General features: G+C 34.4%; 1 long non-coding RNA gene across 1 annotated transcript; it reads right to left on the bottom strand.

Annotated features, from left to right (window-relative positions):
- Nucleotides 1-8,078: 8,078 nt before the first annotated feature.
- LOC138874595 (uncharacterized) lies at nucleotides 8,079-9,526 on the bottom strand. The gene is made up of 2 exons (XR_011401624.1): nucleotides 9,281-9,526; nucleotides 8,079-8,258 (listed from the first exon to the last, which is right to left on the bottom strand). It is a non-coding gene; the product is annotated as an uncharacterized lncRNA (long non-coding RNA).
- Between the last annotated feature and the right edge of the window lie 12,518 nt (nucleotides 9,527-22,044).

Here is a 22,044-nt window from a genome sequence, read left to right as displayed (position 1 = left end):
TCATTTGCGATACTATTTCGCATTTGCGAGCCATTGCGAAGCTTGCAGACCTGCAACATACCAGCAATTTTCTAAGTCCGAATTTCACTCCGTGGCCTATCCAAAACTCACCCGAGCCCTCCGGGCTCCAAACCAAACATGCACGCAAGTCCAAAAACATCATACGGACTTGCTCGTACGATCAAATCATCAAAATAACATCAATAACTATGAATTTAGCATCAAAGTCAAAGAAAAATCTCATGAACTTCTTATGTTCAAATATTAACAACCGAAGGTCCGATTCACGTCATTTCGAGTTCGTTTCCTACCAAATTTTACAGGCTCAACTTAAATCACATATAAGACCTGTATCGGGCTCCGGAACCAAAATACGGGCCCGATACCATCAAATTCAATTACATTCAACTTTCCAAAAAACTCTAAAATTTTCAGTTAAACAATTTTCTTCAAAAATTTATTTCTCGGGATTGGGACCTCGGAATTCGATTCCGGGCATACGCCCAAGTCCCATATTTTCCTACGGACCCTCCGAGACCATCAAATCACGGGTCCGGATCTGTTTATCCAAAATATTGACCGAAGTCAATCTAAATATATTTTAAAAGTAAAATTTATCATTTTCACAGATTTTCACGTAATGGCTTTTCGGATACACGCTCGGACTGTGCACGCAAATCGAGGTAAGACAAAAAGGAGGTTTTAAGGCCTCGAAACATAGAATTTATTTCTAAAATAAGTGATAACCTTTTGGGTCACCACAATTAGCAAACTAGGTCGGTTTACAAGTAATCCCAATCAAATATATTGGATGGCAATGAAACGAGTTTTGGGATATCTTAAACATACCCAAAATTATGCTTTGCATTATAACAAATATCCTTCTGTGATTGAGGGATATAGTGATGCAAATTAGATCACCGGATCATCTGAAGTTAAATCCACGAGTGGATATGTTTTCACAATTGAGGGTGGAGCAGTGTTTTGGAAATCATCCAAACAAATGTGCATCGCCCGTTCTACAACGGAATCTGAATTACCTTTAGATAAGGCTGGTGAAGAAGCTAAATGGCCCCAAAATTTCTTGGAAGATGTTCCATTTTGGCCCAAACCTTTGGCACCTATTTGTATACATTGTGATAGTCAAGTGGCAATAGGTAGGGCAGGGAGCTTATGTATAACGGAAAATCTCGTCATATTAGACGGAGACACAATACCATTAGACAACTACTTTCTAGTGGTGTTATCACAATTGACTACATAAAGTCAAGAAATAACGTGTCAGATCTACTTACAAAAGGCCTAGATAGAGAGGCAGTTGAAAGATCATCAAAGGGAATGGGGTTAAAGGCCTAGGACAAGTCATCATGGCGGTAATTCTAACTAGCAGACTGGTGATCTCAAGAGCTAGGTTCAAAGAGATCAAACAAAGTTATGAATGACGGTTCAACATTGTCAACTGACTCAACCCATTCTTGTGATGAAGACAATGTTAAAAAACGAGGTAAAGCATTAAGGTTTTTTGATGAGTCAATAAAGCTTAAAGCTTTTTAATGATTTGTTAAGTCTAGCATGATATGACCAGATACACATTTAGGAATCACCTATGTGAGTGTGAAGTGTAAGTCGTTTCAAGGAGAATGAAATTAAAGACTCATTCTCTAAGCACTCATGAAACCAGGCGGTGTTCATGGCTGAAACGAACACAATTGTGAGAACCATAGATGGTTAAGGATTGATTGTATGACTTATGTTGTCTAGGTATACAAAAAATCTCTACAGTTCAAAGATATCAAATCTACCGATTCACCGAGTATATCCGATATAAGTTCACTACGGAAAGATCAAAGGGAAACCTACTTATCCAGATGCAATTAATTCTTACATGTAAAACACACACACACGTCCGTGCATTCCTTTAAATTTATAGCCATTCCCCATTCATGTGGGGATTGTTGGGTTTTTGTTATTATTTGTTATTTCTAACAAAAGAGGTGTGGATGGAACATGGTGGGAAAAGAAATGGAGGGAAGTGAAATTTTGAATTAGTTCACTTTACTAATGCACATTGTCCCTCATTGGTAGAAGGAAAGAAAATCTTTGTGTATATATAGAGAAGCTCATCTTTTAGCTCTTAAAGAGCAAAGAAGAAGGCAAGCCTCGCGTCTTCGTCGTCGTCGCTCGCTCGGCTTCGGCTTCGAATTCGGATTTGGATTTGGATTTGGTCAAAGATCGATTGATTAATTAATCTTTTTAGACAAAATTCTTTTCAAATATTTAATTAATTAATTAAATTAACGAAAATTCAATCCGGAATAACCCATGACCCGCGACCCGATCCGGTCCGACCCATTTTCTTTCCCGAATTATTTTTAAATCAGTTTTAATTTTTCCGCAATATTTCCAACAGCTATGGTTGTTCTGAAACAGTGTCAAACTTGTTCCAACAGCTATGACTGTTCTGAAAGATTGCAAACCTTTTCAGAAACAGTACCAAATTGGCTATAAATATTCCTTCAAATCCCAGAATATTTACTTACGAAATTTTCCGATTATCTTCTTCTTCTTCTGCACAAAAATTCAGTGTTTTTACAGCCTTCGAGTGGTTCGCTGTTCATCTGCGTTTTTGGTACCGATACGCTGGTGAGTTAAATCGTTCTATCCTAGGAGGATATATTCTAGAACCTCAGATACTTGAGGGGAATAATTTTCTTAAGGACACACTATGTATTCAGTGAGCTAGATTTGTTCCTATACTATTTTTCAAAATTTCTTTTGAAGTTACCATACTGTTTTTAGAACTTATTTCTACTAACTTTTTGTTTCTGTTTTTCAGAAAGTTTATTATTTTATTAATTTTACAGCAATACAGATTTCAATAACATGAATTAGGACACCAATTTTAACTAAGTAATGCTTAAAGTTACTCTGTTTTAATGGTCTATTAACCTTGAGATTATAGGTAAGAGTTCTAATTAATCATATAGGGAAGGTTATTAAGACACCCTATATGATCCGTTAATTACGGTTAACCGGCCAAGCTTAGGTTAATTAATTTAAAGCTAAGTAATGAAAATATTTGTATATTAGAAAATCAGGTGTCCATTATAGTTGAAAATTTGTATATTATCCTTGTACAAAAGAAATTAAAAGTCATTCCAATTCATAAAAGTTTATGAAAAGAAAAAGAGAATTAAGTTGTTTGGACGTATTGGAATTCACAATTTGTTTGACTCCAAATAATTAGCTAGAGGAAAAGCTCATCTGGATTAAAAAAATCGGGCCAACTGCTACAACAAAGTTTAAAACTTACTTTGAACCAGAAAGAAATATCTTGGTGATATGACAATTTGGAGGAATCAGAGAATATTTAAAGAAAATCACTTTTTATTTAACTCAAACGAAAAATAGATTCCAAATCCTAAACCACAAAGATGTTTCTGCCTCTACACTTTGAGAAAACAAAGCTTAAATACTACCAGTTAAGGCTGTATTGTGGCCCGGTCCTGGCCCGGAACCGGCCAGGACCGCGGGGCTAATAGGCCTAACGGGCCGGTCCAACCAGGCCTGAGCTCTAGTGGTGTAAAAGCCCGTGGTGGGCCGGTTCAAGACATTTAGCCCGTGAGCCCGGGATCGTTAAGCCCGGGACCGGCTGGCAGGCCTGGGCCGGTTCAACCGGGTCCAACAGGCCTAACGGGCTCCAACGACTAATTTTAAAAATAAAAAAAAAATTAAAAAAAAGACCAACAGTCAGATTTTTAAAATCTAGCCGTTGGCCATCAAAATTTATCCGTTGGCCACTTTAAAAAATAGTCATTTGGCCCCCAAACTTTGCTTTTAACCCCAAACTTTTTATCATTACACTTTTTCCCAATTCTCAACTATAAATACCCCCATTCTTTCATTTTTACTTACAAAATCATCAATCTCTCTCAATCTCTCTCTAATTTTCTTCTGTAATTGCTTGCTTTATTATTGCAATTTCGTGAAAAATTGTGAAGTTGGTGAATTGAAGTATTCAAGTCTTCAACGATATTCAATTTTCAAGAAGTTGTTCGTCAATTCGGTAAACGCGTTCCAACTCTTAAGTTTTAATATTATAGTTTTGTTAGTTTTATTTAGTACAATTATAATTAATATGGCATTTTCTTTGAAAAATATTTTTGGTGGTAAGGGTAAGGGAAAATCTAAAATTGGTAAATCTAGTAGCCAAGCTACTCCTCTTCCCCCGACTCCCCGACCCAGACCTGTTACCCGTCCTCCTCCACCTATTATTCTTGATAGTGATAATCCTTGTTTTCAATTTTTCGATAGTCAATTTTGCAATGATGTTGCACCGGGTCAACAATTAAATGAAGAAGTTATGAATGCTCTTTATTCTAATGAAACTATCTTTGAAAATGATGATTTAGATGAAACGCAACCGGATTTAGATGATACACCTACTAGTCCTGTTAATAACCCAACTGATGTCCCGCCTGACCCTCCTGTAGTAACCCTACTTTTAATAGACAACCTTCTAAACGGCCCGAAACATCTCTTGTTTGGCATTTTTTTACTCAACTAAGAGAAAAAAATAAGGCTATGTGTAACACTTGTGGGTCTCAACTAGTTCATAAATTTACTGGAGACCGTAGCGGTACGGGCAGTTTGACTAGACACATATTGAAACACCCTAGAGATAAAGCTAGATTTTTACAAATGAAAGCTGCGCAAGAGGGGACAAGTGTAGATAGTACGGTTAACCCTAGTACAGGTTCAAATCTAGTTCAACCGGGAATTAACACTGTTACCTGTGACATTTTATATTATGATCCAAATAAAGATCGTGAAGAATTGGCAAAAATGGTTACTGTTATGTGCTTACCCTATAGTTTTCCTTCTAACCCTCATTTTGTGCATTATATTAGAAGAGTTTTTAATCCTACTTATAAAGGATGGCCTCGCGCAACCGTAAAGAGCGATATTTATAAATATAAACATGAATATGAACAATATTTGCGCTATTTATTTACTCATATAGATTGTCGCATTGCTATTACTACTGATATTGGTAGAAGTGGTAATGACTGTGATTATCTAACTGTTACAAGTCATTGGATAGATGAGGAGTGGATAATGCAAAAGCGCATTATTGCTTATAGAATAATTAATTCACGCCACACAGGTAAGTTTATTGCTAACACAGTTGCAGATATTTGTAGATATTTTTGCATTAGAGATAAAATTATGTCGGTTTCAATGGATAATGCTTCTAGTAACACTAATGCTATAGGCTTGCTTACAACTACACTAAATCCTGCATTTAGTAATATTTTTCATGTTAGATGTATTTGTCATATTTACCATTTAATCGTCGGTGCTGGTATGAAAGTTTTAAATGTAGAAATTGAAAAGGTTAAAATGGCTCTTAATTGGCTTTTTTATTCAAACCGTAGAAGTAGACTTAGAGACTATTTTAAAAAATGTGATGAATTTGGCCTTAGAGAAAGAAAGGTTCCTAAACCTTGTCCGACTAGATGGAATTACATGTATGAAAGTTTAGTTGTTGCATATGAATATAGGAACCCAATAAGCGCAACGTATAATGCTCGTGTAGGTGATGGTGATGATGATGATGATGATGATGAGCACCTTACAAATCAAGATTGGAGTAATGTTAAAATGCTTGTAGACTTTTTAGAACAATTTTATATTGCTACAAATGAATTAACTGGCCAATATTATCCTACTATTTCTAACTGTTTAGTTTATATTGCAGCACTTGTAGATTTATTTACTCAAAATTTTCAGAGGGTGGAGTAATTTATGAAGAAACTATTAATTCTATGAAAGCTAAGTTTAAAAAATATTTTTTCCCTATCCCCCATATTTTTAGTGTTGCTGCATTGTTAAATCCTACAATGAAATTAGGAGGTCCTCACTTTTGGTATTCAAAAATTTATAACGCTTTATCACTTTCAGCTGAGGAATTTGCTACACTTGGAGATGCAAAAGCCTCAATTAAAATAAATGCTCAAACTATTTATAATGTTTATCAACTTGTCTTAGATCAGGCTAGACCAAATGTTCCAACTCTTACTTCGTCTAGTTCGCAAGAATCTAAAAGAACTGTGGGCCTAAAAGCCCTTAGTTCTTGGACGGAGTTCAGGGGTTCTCAAGGTGATAATTTTGGTGATAGTTCACAACTAAATGAGCTTCAAGTTTATTTATCGCAGGGACTTGAATCAGAGAATCCCGATGGCTCCTTCGATGTTTTGGAATGGTGGAAGGACAAACAAAAACACTAACCGATTCTTTCAAGGATGGCTCGAGATATTTTAGGTGTTCAAGCTTCAACAGTGGCATCAGAGAGCGCATTCAGTCAAGCAAGGCTTCAAATCGGTGATCATAGAGCGTCTATGAGGGAGAGCTTGGAAAAATCAGTACTCTTCAGAGATTGGATCCGTTCGGAAAGAAGAAATTTTGGACTTACAGAATCACAACCGGAGATAGATGAAGCTTATGAAGAAATGCTAGCGGAACTTGCGCAGGATGCTGCTTCGCCCGGAAGCGGTGATGAACAAGCTTCTTTTCCACCACCACCAACGGAAATTCCTCCGGACCTTCAAGGATTTATGAGATTTGTTAGAGATAATACATAGACTAACATGTAACTTGTATTTTGGCACATCTTCCTTAGTTTTTTTCCTTTTAATGGTAGTATTAGTACCTTGTTGTGCTCATTCCATTAGGGGGAGGAAGACTAAGAAAGATATTGTCATTCTTTGTTAATGTCGTAATAGTAAAATATATAAGACATTCCCTTGAATATTTCTTTGCAATTTATTTTGTGTTTAAATTTGATATAGTGTATATATATATATATATATATATATATATTATATATTCATACTATACACACTATATATACTATATATATTTATATAGTTATATATAAGCAATTTATACTAGTATATACATATATAGTTTACAAGAAAGTGCCTTAGATAAAAAAAAATAGCCTATATACTTTGCAATTTATTTTGTGTTTAAATTTGATATAGTATATATATTATATCTCTAATACATATAAACTATATATATATATATACATACATATATATAAGGTAATATATATTACATAAGGCAATATATAATTATATATACACATAATACACCCTTATATATACATACTATACATACTATATATACTATATATAGTATATATATTTATATAGCTATATATAAGCAATTTATACTAGTATATACATATATAGTTTACAAGAAAGTGCCTTACATAAAAAAAATTAAAAAAATAGCCTATATATATGTGTGTGTGTATGTATATATATATATATATATATACATACACATATGTATAAAGCACTATATATATCTCTAATACATATAAACTATATATATATATATATATACATCTAATACATATAAACTATATATATATATATATATATATACATATATATATATAAGGCAATATATATTACACAAGGCAATATATAATTATATATATACATAATACACCCTTATATATACATACTATACATAGTATATATACTATATATATTTATATAGCTATATATAAGCAATTTATACTAATATATACATATATAGTTTACACATAATACTAGTATATACATATATAGTTTACAAGAAAGTGCCTTAGATAAAAAATTTTAAAAAAAATAGCCCGAAACGGAAAAAGCCCGTTAGACCCAGCCCATTTAGCCCAGGACCATGTGTGCTTAGGACCTTCGTGGGCCGGTTCCACACATTGGACCGTTTGGCCCGGGACCGCCTCAGCCCGGCCCGTCTCAAGCCCAGGCCTGTTTGGCCCGGTCCCGGACCACAATACAGCATTACTACCAGTTTGAGTGTATATTTTAGAAGGAGCAGTTTTCAGAATGTTTAAGCAATGTGAAAAGATCAATTGAGAATGACTAATCGGGTCTAAAAATTACTAAATATATATTGTTATATTTTGTCCCCTCAACCTTATATTCTATAAATATCTCTACTATTAATTAGAGGTAACATTCTGAGTAATTTAAGGCTGCAAAAAGAAACAACCTCGGGCAAAAACATACAAATGAAATGTTAGTCAGCAGAAAGTGAATCCAAAGTAGATGGAATAAGTCAAAATAAACAAGCAATTTCACTATCCTATTCTTCGGAAGGACAAATCTCAGAGTCCCGCTATTCAAGAAATGAGAGGAGATTGGTGTTGAGTTTGGTTCGGCAGCGGCGTTGAGTCTCTCCTGAGACATAAATACATATTTGCAGGTGTGTATGACATGCAAAGAAAAAGGGAAGTAAAAGAATTAGCGGAACAGCTTGTAGCATGAAATAGAAATTTACATATCAAACTACTAGAAAAAGTAGCTAAGTAGCTTCAGTTCATTTACACATATTTGCAGTCAACATACATAAATACATTCTAAACTAACTTTCAATTTTAAGGCTTCGGAGCAACTAAAATACATACTACTATTAATAAATTATTTCATCCTACAAAAGATTCTTTGCCAGACTCATTAACTTCACAAAGACATAGTCCCTTTAAAACCCGTCTTATTAAATTTCTTAGTGCAAATTTGACATACTGAACAGAATTTTATATGCCTTTTATTAACACCTAACTGACTACATGGACAGCAATGAGGTGCATATATATCCAGGTTCTCATGCTTTTTACATCATAAAGATCACTCGAACTATTCAGGCCTAACATGATAGAATTGCATGCTCAATATTTCCTTTGATAGTGTTATAGATCCTATAGGCATGACATGTTCATTCAACCTTAAAGTCATTATTCCGATCATTCAAAGTAAAAGTAATCAGATTAATGTCCTAAGATTAAGCATTTTTAATAACCTTCAGGTCTAAGTTAGTGAGGGTTTTCCCCGTTCCTATTTAGCATAAACTGAGAGGTCTAAGAAACATATTCTATTGAACTGATTTCCAAAGTTTAAGGAAATATGAGGGTTTTCCCCGTTCCTATAGCAACTAAATTACAAGTCTTCTATAAGGAAATATGAACAGATGATTTTTTTAATCCATGGCGGTACCTAAATCAGAATCTAATGTATACAGATTAAGCCATGACTTCTAACCAACGCAACAAGTACAAAAAAACGAACTTGAGTCAATGGACTACAAAATAAGGATACATACTGCCATGGTATCTAAATGAAAAGAAATGAAACTAACACATTTGGAAGCGAGGATTACAACTAAATAATACTTGAATCGAAAGTAAAAAGAGGAGGTTGCTGACCTTCAGGGCAGTGAACCGGGGCTAAGGTCTCAAGTCTGACAGGCTCCGACCTCGACCTCGCTGTCTCGAACTAACTTCAAACAGCGGTATAAAATAAATTGCCTCCGTTCAAGATTGGAAATCAACAAAAGCAGAGAAGAAAAGAAGAGCAAACTAAAGCTTTGCTTTATTTTCTGAAAATCAGTGAGCAGGGGAAAGAGGCGGTTGAAACTCTTTGTTTAAAAAGAGAGGCAGCGGCTTCCAACAAAGTTTAGGGTTAGGAGGCGGCTCACAACCATCCGTTTTTGGGGTAAAAGTAGGGTGTCAATGGTTCGGTTCGGTTGGTTATTTTATAAAATTTGTATCATACCAATTTTTCGATTATTCTATTATGTATAATCAAAATTAGACTTTTCGAAACCGTCCCAATCATGTCGGTTTCTCTTCGGTATCGGTACGGTTCGGTTAATTTTCGGTATTTTTTAAATATCATGTAAAATTCACCAGTAGAAGTAGAATTGCAATAACATACGTTCTTTTATAGGATTTAGCAAAACTCTCTAGACATTTTTACTGTTTAACGGGTGATGAATTTAAAAAAAAAGATGGCTAGAGTATAGATCCATCAACTATTCTACAACAACGTAAAAGAAATCAAACAAAGACAAATAAAATATTAATCACACGAGTTGAAAGATATATCAAGCTGGGACTCAAGAATAAATTCTATAGAAGATTAAATATTTAAAAAGATAAATCTAAATTATATGAAAGGAAACATATTCAATACATTGTAGTTTGCTACTCATAATCGCTAGAATACTTTGTGTCTTGCTAATAAAGATACTTGAAATAACTTAGTTTAAGTAGAAGTAGCATAATAGGTTTTAGGAATTAGTATTTTGAGTTTAATTACTTGTTGGCTTGTAATAGTTTTCATAATTCCAAGGCTCAAAGAAAATTTAATGCATTATTATTTTTAAACTTACTAAATAAATATATTTTCTACATATAAAATTTATTCGGTATGGTTCGGTATTTTTTGGTTTATTTTTATAAAATAAAAAACCTACCCTAATTATCAGTGCGGTTAATAGATTTATATAAAAATCTACGGTTTCTTAAAAAAAAAATCTAAAAATCGGTTCGGTGCGGTACGGTTCGATCGGTTTAATCGGTTTTCGAATATCCATTGACACCCTTAGGTAAAATGGGTAGCTCAGAGCTTGTCCCTAATGGCTGCAATGGCTTGGTATTTATAGGCAGATTCTAGGGTTTTTTTTGGTGGGGTTTTTACCCCTAGCATTTGAAATTTGAATTTGAGGGTCATGGGTAGAGCCTGTAAGGAGCCGTTTGAAAATCAAACCAAAGCTTTGAGAAATCAGTCCTTCAAACTGAGAATCAAAATATTAGAAGTCTTTTGGCTTCATATGTTGACTAGCCCGTTGAAGAAGAGAGAGATGAGCGTTTGAGAGACTTGCACAAAATTGGGGTGGACAACCTCTGTTCTTGGCTGAGCATCCATGGATTTTGTATGAAGATGGCAAGAGGAAAGAGATAGGTGGGTAAGAGGCGTTGGATTTGAGGAAAAATTCATTAACAATTAAATAGGATTTTTGGAATCCAAAAGTGAGATATTTCTGGTGGAAGAATCTAGAAAAGAATCAAGACAGGCTAATATCTTGGGCTTAATTAAGGAATTACTTGGCCTGGACTATTGTTTGGGTTGGTAGGCATTTGCATCTATACTCGCTTTTTGTGTCATATTTTAACTTGTGCTCGTTTTGCAAAAAAAATTGCAAGCGTACCCGCTTTTTCGCATAACTTCAGCATACGGGGCTGAAGTAGCAAAGACAATCACGCAAAATTTCAGCATTCTAGTAGCCGAACCTGAAGTTCAGCTCTAGAGCTGATGTTTTTGTTTTGTATGTGGCGAACTTCAACTCTAGAGCTGAAGTTTTTGTTTTTGTAACTGGCGAACTTCAGCTCTAGAGCTGAAATTTTTGTTTTGTAACTCGCGAACTTCAGCTCTAGAGCTGAAGTTTTTATTTTGTAACTCACGAACTTCAGCTCTAGAGCTGAAGTTTTTGTTTTGTAACTTGCGAACTTCAGTTCTAGAGCTGAAGTTTTTGTTTTTGTAAGTGGCGAACTTCAGCTTTAGAGCTGAAGTTTTTTTTTGTAATTGGCGAACGTCAGCTCTAGAGCTGAAGTTTTTGTTTTGTAACTCGCGCTCTATAAAAACTTCAGCTCTAGAGCTGAAGTTCGCGAGTTACAAAATAAAACTTCAGCTCAAGAGCTGAAGTTCGCCAGTTACAAAAACAAAGACAACTTAATTAAGCCAGAAATTGTTCTTTTACATAGTTTGACCTCGATCGTCAACATACTTTAGGAAAAGAACAGCATTGGTGTCGAATATTCTTGGAGAGGCAACGTTCTCGGAAGGCAGTATATACTTTATTACGAATTAAAAACAAAACATAAATATGCACTTCACATAATAATGTAATTACTCAAAAATAATCTGATAGTCTTTTGTTTTTGTTTTCACATAAGAATAACTGGGCTCCCTACTTTTCAATTTTATAGCCATATTTATGGCAATCATCCCATGAATTGAAGTTCCATAGCAGCACCAACAGCAGAAGAAGAAAGAAGAAGAAGAAGAAGAAGAAGAAGAAGAAGAAGAAGAAGAAGAAGAAGAAGAAGAAGAAGAAGAAGAAGAAAATGAAGGAGGAGGAAAAATGGGGCTGAAATTGTTTAAAAAGTGGGTACAAATTAAAAGTTTAAAAAAAATGGGTATAGCTTAAATGGGGGAGACCAAATAGGGCGCCCCGTGCAATTTTTACAGTTAGTAGAGAATTATTGGGCACTAAATAAGCTTAATTTCCTTTCTTCTTTCCAAATTTTTTGGGCTTCTAATAATCTACAATAATAATATTAATGTTAAAATGATCAAGTAACTAACTTATTTATTATACTTAATTCCAATTACTAAAATTTAAATAAAATACTAATCATAAGATGCCGCAAAATTTATTAAACATAATTTCATAATATTTAGAAGTTATTGCAAAAATGTTCTCGCTTAGAATTATTAATAAAAATAAAAATAATAGCAATAGAATTATTAATAAAATAATAATAATAATAATAGTAATAACATTAATAATACTAGTAATAGTGATATTAAGTAAGAAATAGAAAAAATTAGGTCTAGTTTGTGCTAAAATGGTAAAATATTCATTCTTACATTATTAGTAATATTATAAGCTTAAAGAAATAGTTTGGAAGAAAGGAGGGACAAAATTGATGCCACTAATAATAATAATAAAGAAGGAGAAAAAATATTTTTTATAATTAAATAGAAAAGGAAAAAGTGAAATCGTCTTTACTAATAAAATTCATTTTGTTATAAAATAAAGACTATAAAGTAAAGACAAGTATAGAGAGAAACTGATATATTATTTGAATTCAAACTGATGTACATAATGAACTGAAATCTCTTCTATTTATAGAAGAAAAGAAGCTGTTGTGTAAGCTGCTACTATACCAGATATGGATAATCTTCTACTGAGAGCAATGTTTATCCATAATGGAGTACTGAAAGGATAAGCTTATTATACCCGATATAGATAATCTTCTACCAGGGGTAATATTTATCCATAACTAGGTACTGAAAGGAGACGCTTATTATACCCGGTATGGATAATCTTCTACCAGGGATAATATTTATCCATAACTGGGTACTGAAAAGATAAGCTTATTATACCCGGTATGGATAATCTTCTACCTGGGGTAATGTTTATCCATAACTGGGTACTGAAAGGATAAGCTTATTATACCCGGTATGAATAATCTTCTAGCGGGGGTAATGTTTATCCATAACCGGGTATCGAAGTGATAAGCTTCTTCAGGAAGCTTATTTCCAATAGAGTACTTAAATAGATAAACATATTTACAGTGGAGTCCCATATGGATAAGCTTCTTCAGGAAGCTTATTTACAACGGAGTACTAAATGAACATCCATAATATAATATATTTATAACACTCCCCCTTGGATGTTTATTAAAAGATAATGTGCCTCATTAAAACCTTACTAGGAAAAACCACGTGGGAAAAAATCCTAGTGAAGGAAAAAGAGTACACATATTTAGTAATACGCATTGCTGGCTGCCTCATTAAAAACCTTATAAGGAAAACCCTGTGGGAAAAACCTTAGTAAGGGAAAAAGAGTACAATGCGCATTTTACTCCCCCTGAAGAAAATCTTATTTCAAATATTTGAGTCTCCGCATTCCAATCTTGTATACCATATTCTCAAAAATTGATGTTGGTAAAGACAATCTGTTGGATTGTCACTTGAACTAATTTGATGCACATCAATGTCACAATTTTCCTGAAGATCATGTATGTAGAATAATTCTGGTGAAATGTTCTTCGTTCTATCTCCTTTTATAAATCCTCCCTTTAATAGTGCTATGCATGAAACATTGTCTCCGTATAATATTGTGGGTCTTTTATCACATTCCAACCCACATGTTTCTCGAATGAATCACTGATCTCAATCATATGCACTCCCTGCTTGCCGGTTTGAAATCGAGCTTTATGGGTATCGGATAAATAACCTGCATCTGCATTACCAATACGATCTGCACCACTTTTGTTAGCATTAGCAAGATAAATAAGTGCACCATCTACACCGAGATAGAGTATTTCAGGACCAAGGAGCTCCTCATCCTCTTCTAGAGGTTGGAACGGATCCTTATTCACTTCAAGTGATTGAATATTCATTGGTGTACTTAATGGGTACACTTTGTCCATGTAAAAGTATTTTTAAGACCCTCTTGGAGCTCTTCCGGAGTTCCAATAAGATTTATGTCACCAACATAAACAGCAAGTGTAACAAATTTTGATGACATTTTCTTTATAAAAATACATGGACAAATAACATAATTTATGTAACTTTCTTTCAGCAAATATTTACTGAGGCGATTATACCACACGCGCACAGATTGCTTTAAACCGTACAAAGATCTTTATAATTTGATCGAGTACATTTCTCAAGACTTTGAATTATATGCTTCGGGCATTTTCAATCCTTCAAGGATCTTCATATAGATTTAGCCAAATAAGTCATATAGGTTAAGACTTGTATCTAAATGGTATGACATCTTCAAGTGTCTGGACTGCTAGTCCGATCCTCACAATCTTTTACAATATTGTGCACTATATTGTATTAAATATATCGTCGACGATCATTTTGTGTCAGTTCCGAAGCGACATAACTTGTGGAGATCTCATCACTTTCTTTATTTTCAGGTACCTGAACTTTTTCGGGAGTTTCATGAAATGTTATGTCGTGGGCTCTTCTAGAGCTTATTTCCTCCTCATTTTGATCATTAGCTCCTACTATTTTTCAAGGATTGTTACCTTTGGAACCGATTGGTCTACCACGCTTCATGCGTACAGTAAACTCTATCCTTCAGGGACTTTAATTTTAATAGGAGCATTTGCAGCTGAAATATGATATTTAATTTTGGATCAGCAAATGCTTCTGGCATTCGACTTGAATTATCTTCTAAGTGAGGATCATGATAATTCGATTCATATAGCATATTTTTCAACTGTTTATTCCATCCCCCAAATGTTAGAAAAACTAACATATATCCCCAATCATCTTTGGGAAACATATCTTTGTGTATTATGGTAGAGAAATTAATCATATACCACACAACAAAAGATAGTAAAAATATTTGGTTTCTGATCCTAAACCAATTGTGAAGGGAGGACTTATCATATATTGTTGATCTGATGCATACAAGTGCTGCTATATGCAATTTAGAAAATTTTAGACCAACACATGAAGCTTTGTTCTCATAAGCAATGGTTTAGCCATTAATAGGAGGTATTCAATGCTAAACCAGCTTGGATATAAACCAGCATTATCAAGATGAACTGTCTTGATTTCATAATCTGAAAATTATGCTCTTAATCGAGAAAAGCAATTCCAAATGCCAAACTGCAGGTTGACAATAATTACACATGTAACCATCTCATATATGCACCTATAAGTGGTTCACATGATAGGTGAACGGGCCCATATTCACCTTTTATATATTTCAGAATCAGGGGTCTTAGTCCCAACTTTAGCTGGTATAATCAATTCATTATGAGAACAAGCAACACATGAGAATTCCTGAAGAATCTTCTAGTTCTTTAGTATATGCTTATCTGAATTCTCAAATAGCTCATTTAAAAATGGCAAATGAAAACTTCAAGTTTATCATGTCATGTGCTATCTCTTAGTAAACTTCTGGTTTACTATGGCATAAACTTTTGCTTTAGTAAACTTCTGGTTTACTGTGATACATGATATAGTACAAATTAAAGAATAAGGCGGGTAACTTCTCACATACATATTATTTTACCCCCTATGATTGTGGAAACATGAAGATTATCAATCTTCCAATCATTTGTAGTCTCAATATGATAGCCATTTGTATTAGTAAACTTCAGGTTTACTACAACATATGTTTTGACCATAATCATATAATATGAATGACATATTTGTATATAAGCTCTTCGAGAGCCTTCATTTATTATCCACAATCTAATATTTATCTGGCACTACTGGTGTCATGTATTCTTTAGGCAAACATTTAGCTCTTCAGGAGTTGTTGATACATTTTGTACTATCAAATATTGCTCAGACACTGCTGGTGTCATGAGAGAAAATCACAATCAAATAAACAATGTAAAACAATTGTTTAAGCACACGAAAACTCCTCTTCATAATATTTTTCCACTTCAGGAGGCAATTTCAATTGTGTTACTTCTTCAGGAGCAAATTTAAAATACGAAATATTGAGTATATATTCTCTCAATTATATTAACTCTTCTGGAGGTGAATTGTAATGTATTCACATCAAGAGCGCGTTCATATTTACCCGACTTATTAGTATTGTCACATTCACTTTAGGGAATGGATTAATATTATCAAAAGTTCTCATCCTTCAGGAAATCGAACATAATTATCTGAATGCGCATTAATCACATCAAATTGTGATGCCTCAACTTCTTTTAAAATATTTACTACTTCAGGAGCAAATCGAGGCGTGCATTTAATATAGAGAATATTTATGTAGCTTATCTTCAATTGTAACCATAGAAAGCCTAAATTATCACTTCTGGTGATCATAGGCATATACCACTTCTGGTAGTTAACAAAATATAATTACAATGAGATATACGAAATATAACCACTTCTTGTGGTTGTATATTTCTTGCAAACTCTGCTAGAGTTTAAGTTGATCTAATAATGTTATCCATATTCTTCAAAATGACATAAACAAGATATATTATAGTAAACATCATTATCAAATGTACAACAATTATATAACCATACTATCTATTACAAATAACAAAAATTAAAATATTTACATTTCTACAGATTCACCACCGATTACATGACTTGTTTCTCCTTCTGGGAGTGCAAGGTAATCAGTTACATCCAAATGCATGAAGTCTAAATTATCTTCAGAAATAAAATTTGCTTCAACATTTTTCTCTGTCTTCTTTAGGGAGGCTTGATAAAGCTCAACCAGGTGCTTTGGCGTACGACAGGTACGTGACCAGTGCCCTTTTTCTCCACATCTATAGCATGCATTTTCTGCATTTGGTGCTTGCACCGCTTCATGCTTTTGTTCCTTCCTTTTCCACTGCTGGTGGTGAGGAGTGTTCTTTGGTGCATTATTATTACCATGATTAGAGCCGACCACGACCATGACCACGACTGGGGCCACGACCTTTTCCACTTTTAGCCTGGTGGAAGTTCGTCTCATTCACTTCAGGGAATGGACAAGAACCAGTAGGTCGGCTTTCATGATTTTTCATTAATAGCCCATTATGTTGCTCGGCTATAAGAAGATGTGAGATAAGTTCAGAATACTTTTTAAATCCCATCTCTCGATATTGCTGCTGCAGGAGCATATTCGAGGCATGAAAAGTGGTGAAAGTTTTCTCCAACATATCATGATCAGTAATATTATCACCACATAACTTCAATTGGGAAATAATTCTGAACATAGCAGAATTATACTCACTGATAGATTTAAAATCTTGTAGCCTTAGATGAGTCCAATCATATCGTGCCTGTGGAAGAACGACCATCTTCAGGTGGTCATATCTATCTTTCAAATTATTCCACAGTATGACTGGATCTTTAACAGTAAGATATTCCATTTTCAGGCCCTCATCAAGGTGATGGCGTAGGAATATCATTGCTTTGGCACGGTCTTGGTTTGATGCCTGATTTTTGTCTTTGATGGTGTCTGCCAGACCCATCGCATCAAGATGAATTTCAGCATCAAGCACCCAAGACATGTAGCTTTTGCCCGATATATCCAGGGCTACAAATTCAAGTTTAGAAAGATTTGACATTATTTAGGAAAAGAAAGTTCTTACCTCAGATACTCTCAAAATATTTGCTCGAGATGGCAGAGTCTCGTGCTGATAACGTGTTATAAAATAAAGACTATAAAGTAAAGACAAGTATAGAGAGAAACTGATATATTATTCGAATTCAAACTGATGTACATAATGAACTGAAATCTCTTCTATTTATAGAAGAAAGGAAGCTGTTGTGTAAGCTGCTACTATACCAGATATGGATAATCTTCTACTGAGAGCAATGTTTATCCATAACGGAGTACTGAAAGGATAAGCTTATTATACCCGATATGGATAATCTTCTACCGGGGGTAATGTTTATCCATAACTGGGTACTGAAAGGATAAGCTTATTATATCCGGTATGGATAATCTTCTACCGGGGATAATATTTATCCATAACTGGGTACTGAAAGGATAAGCTTATTATACCCGGTATGGATAATCTTCTACCGGGGCTAATGTTTATCCATAACTGGGTACTGAAAGGATAAACTTATTATACCCGGTATAAATAATCTTCTACCGGGGGTAATGTTTATCCATAACCGGGTATCGAAGTGATAAGCTTCTTTAGGAAGCTTATTTCCAATAGAGTACTTAAATAGATAAACATATTTACGATGGAATCCCATATGGATAAGCTTCTTCAGGAAGCTTATTTACAACGGAGTACTAAATGAACATCCATAATATAATATATTTATAACACATTTATACTAGTGGACAAAATTATTCTTTTGAAGAGAATTAAAAAATAGCATTTATTGTTGAGATATTCCAACTTGGGCCCATACTCCAAACGGTATATTTCTACGAGCTCTACCTACAAACTAATCTCGGGGCATTTGCATCTATACCCGCTTTTTGTGTCACGTTTTAATTTGTGCCTGCTTTGCAAAAAATATTGCAAGCGTACCCGCTTTTTCGCATAACTTCAGCACACAGGGCTGAAGTAGCAAAAGCAATCACGCAAAACTTCAGCATTCTAGTAGCCGGGCCTGAAGTTCAGCTCTAGAGCTGAAGTTTTTGTTTTGTAACTAGCGAACTTCAGCTCTAGAGCTGAAGTTTTTGTTTTGTAACTGGAGCTGAAGTTTTTGTGTTTAACTGGGAAACTTCAGCGCTGAAGTTTTTGTGTTGTAACTGGGAAACTTCAGCTCTAAGCTAGCTTCAAATTGATATTTCGTTAAATAGCTGCTATAACTTTGGTGATTCTCGTTGAGATTTTTTATCATAAAGTATTTGTTCATGCTTATGAGTAATTTATCTGGTAGTAGTAGCTTGTTGCAGTTTGCTGGAAGCCATCCAACTCGTTGTTTCTCATTATCATATATCATCATTTTGTCCAGTAGATAAATATCTGTAGATGAAAAAAATATCAGAAAGAGAAAGATTAAATGCACAAAGAACTTGGATACCAACTCTTATCAAAATCTAGTTCCCCTTTAGTATTTATGCAGATAAAGAACTGCATTTTCTCTTCACTTTGTTGATACTACTATTCCATCGTTATTTATAAATGTTAAAACACAACCCTGCCTTCTTCTGGTGAGGTACTGAAGGGGAGGAGAAAGGGAGCTGAAGTTGTTTAAAAAGTAGGTACAAGTTAAAAAAAATTTTAAAAATTGGGTATAGGTTAAATGGGGGCGACCAAATAGGGCGCTCCGTACAATTTTTACACTAATCTCCACTCCAACACCTACTAACTAGAAGTTCTACTGGATTTGGAAACTAAAACCTCTCCATAAGATTAAATACCTTCTTTGGCAATGCTCCCATAATAGGCTTTCTACAAAGAAATATCTCCATCACATTGGCAACATTACTTGCTCAATTTGTAAAGGGGCAGATGAAATAATTACCCACATTTTCCTCGAATGTCCTATAGCCATGAGATTTTGGAGCGATGCGCACCTAAACTTTCTTCCCTTAAATCAAAATTCTGAGCATTGGCTCACCTTATTAAAAGATACAAACATAACTACAGATCATTTAGGTATCCCATGGGAAGATGATGGTAGGCTATAATCTCGTGTTTTAGTCGCTTAACGCACTCTAATTTACTGCACTTCAATTGAGTTTGAACTTTAATCGCTAGTGTTTTGTACTAAATTGTGTATTTTATGCCTTGTGAGAGTGATTCCGAGCTATGTATATATTATGGAATGAATTCAAGTAATTTGGAGCTTTGAAGTCTGAGTAAAAGTGTCACGTCCGAAACTACCCCCTAGACGTGACTGGTACCCAGCTAACATCACTCGCCAGGCGAACCAATTCCTGTACTCTTAACCTTTTATATAAACACTGAGAGAAACACGTGCAAGTCCAAATGCATTAAATATTACTAAATAGGAAATAATTATTCGATTAAAATCATAATTTATTTATAAATATAAAGAATACTTAAATAATAAATCTCTGACCCAAAATCCATACTAAGATCGTAGAGCATCTAACAGAGTAATAAAAATTTAAGTGACGGGTATGCAAACCCGAAAGAAATAATAGACATAAGATAGGTAGAGCTGAAATAGCTGCCTTCACGAATAATGCGACATCTCACCTCAACAATAGGATTCACTCAACGAACTCGTTAGCCACTAGCCTCGCCCTCAGCAACAGTATCTGCATGGGCATGCAGGTAAGGAGTGAGCTATACGTAAATATAACCAAGTAAGAACTTCGACCTGCCACTCTGAATACCTCTGGGACAAGTGTTAGAAAATACAAACTCACAACAAGCACAGAAATAATATGTATAGAAATCTTTCACCATATGACTATTCTATAATGTCCAAATAATTATGCAACAACAATACTATATATATCTTAACACAATCTACACTAAGGACTTATCATTAACGGCAGTGTAGGAAATTAACCAAACACCCCAACGAGTCCACGACACACAATGCCCCAAATCTACCACGGCGGCATACACAATGCCCCAAATTTATAACTGCGGCATACACAATGCCCCAAATTTTATAACGTCGGCATACACAATGCCCCAAATCTATAACGGCGGCATACACAATGCCCCAAATTTATAACGGCGGCATACACAATGCCCCAAATTTTATAACGGCGGCATACACAATGCCCCAAACCTATAACGGCGGCATACATAATGCCCCTATATATGTTGTGGCAACGAAGAAATAATTTCTAATGCCCCAACGCCATAGCACGAGGCTACGCCACATCACACCACATCACAAATTACTTACTCCTTCCGTTTCAATTTATGTGAACTTATTTCCTTTTTAGTTCGTGCCAAAAAGAATGACCCCTTTCCTTATTTGGAAACAATTTACCTTTACACAATGATTTATAGCCACACAAAATATATGTGCCTCATTTTACACCACAAGATCAAAAGTCTTTTCTCTTTTCTTAAACTTCGTGCCCAGTCAAATGGGTTCACATAAATTGAAACGGAGGGAGTATTAAATAATTTTAGCTTTTTACAAAATAATATATATTTGCGGCTAGTCAACGGCCACCGATTCTGCCAAGTGCACGCTTGTCCCAACACATGGATAGGGCAGAAAAAATATACTTTCAAAACGGGTTTTGGAAAAGCAAGTATCAAAGTTTGAAGTCTCACTTACCTCGCCAATGACAAATTTCCCAACCTTGCGACTTCTAGAATACCAACCAAACAACCTCCAATGGTCTCAATCTATACAGAATATTAAATAACATATCTGAATTTGTCTGGGTGAATAATTTCTATAACTTTTGGACAAGTCAAAATTAAAGTGATCCCTCGTTCTAATTAATAAGTGTGCGCACAATTTAATGCCAAATGAGGCACTGTAATGCTGCAATGGTAACGTCCTAGAAGAACTTCACGTCCTCATATCTTTGTTTTCTTTCTAATATGCAAAATGCCATAACTTTTATATAATATTTAAGTTCCCAATCATTGTTTTCATCATTACTTATTTGTTATTATAGTAATTTCTCCACATTCTTGTCTTAATCATTGTCAACATATACATGGTAACCATATTACTTATATTAGTTCACTATACTACTTAAGCGTATAAGTAGATATAAATTGCTTAATTACCTGAATTCTTTCTATCATAGTTAAAGACAATTAATTGCTACTGCTCCTAGTTTCTCAAGTCAAATTAGTTTAATTATATTGCAGTAGAATATAGCATATTAACCTTGCTACGCCAATAACAACACTTAATCATCTTTTAGCAACCAATGTTCTAAAATAGTAAAGTCCAAATAACTCCTTCATAGATCAGTTCTTTGTTTGCAATTTCTCGCTATGTAATTTTACAAGCTTGCCAATTATTGCTATAATATTTGGTCCTG

This window comes from Nicotiana sylvestris, chromosome 8 (genome assembly GCF_000393655.2).
Source record: "Nicotiana sylvestris chromosome 8, ASM39365v2, whole genome shotgun sequence".
NCBI classification, from domain to species: Eukaryota; Viridiplantae; Streptophyta; class Magnoliopsida; order Solanales; family Solanaceae; genus Nicotiana; species Nicotiana sylvestris.
This window is presented reverse-complemented; position numbering and strand designations above follow the sequence as displayed.